We start from the raw sequence: 746 nt of genomic DNA, 5'->3' as shown, positions 1-746 counted from the left end.
TCTAATGCTTCTTGTTGGCAGCTGCCACCTGTCCGGCAATCCTGTCCAGATCTCTGTCCCTGAGGTGTTAGCTTGCGGCCCCCATCTTGGTCCTTTCCCACCATTTTCAGCCCCTCCAGGGCTTGGAGAACACGGCGGGCCACACTCTTGGAGCCTCTGCTGAAGTGGCTGGGCCTGACACCGTTTCTCTGCCGTCCTCCATAGATCTTGGTCATGGAGTCAACCCCTGCACCACCACGCAGGTACAGGTGCCGTGCTGTAGAAGCAGCTCCTGTGTAGAACCAGTTCTCATCATAGGGGGCAAGCTCTTTATGTTTGGCCAGCTTGATTATGTCCACCCATTCGGGACTTTTTGAGGACGGCTGCCAGAGCTCTGACCAACTCCTGCTGGTTAACGTCTTTTACAGTAACGCCAGGCATCGTGCGGCCTCCACGCTGATAGCCAGGGAAAGGGCGAGATCTGTATTTTCTTTACAGCCATCTTAAGTTTACAAGTTAAGTAAAATATTCACCTCTATAACCTCTGCAAGGTAAATTCTAGGCCTAGGAAATTAACCTGGTATTTTATCTCCTAGTGAGTCTACAGGCTCCAGGCTTTAGAAGCAATTAGCGCCTCCTTTGTTAGTTAATATCTCTTTCTCTCAGCCAGAGACCTTCCAGACTTGAATTTCAGCACACCGGACTTTCCTGACACCCTACCCTCCCTCCTGCCTGTTTGCTGTATAACAGCTCATGAGAAAAAATAA

At 50.3% G+C, this 746-nt stretch overlaps 1 pseudogene; it reads right to left on the bottom strand.

The window, feature by feature from the left end:
* On the bottom strand, window positions 1-420 carry LOC125403382 (small ribosomal subunit protein eS19 pseudogene; annotated as a pseudogene).
* Between the last annotated feature and the right edge of the window lie 326 nt (window positions 421-746).

Source organism: Myodes glareolus, chromosome 7 (assembly GCF_982192425.1).
Source record: "Myodes glareolus chromosome 7, mMyoGla1.1, whole genome shotgun sequence".
NCBI classification, from domain to species: domain Eukaryota; kingdom Metazoa; phylum Chordata; class Mammalia; order Rodentia; family Cricetidae; genus Myodes; species Myodes glareolus.
The sequence above is the reverse complement of the archived record's forward strand: the minus strand, read 5'-3'. Positions and strand labels throughout refer to the sequence as shown.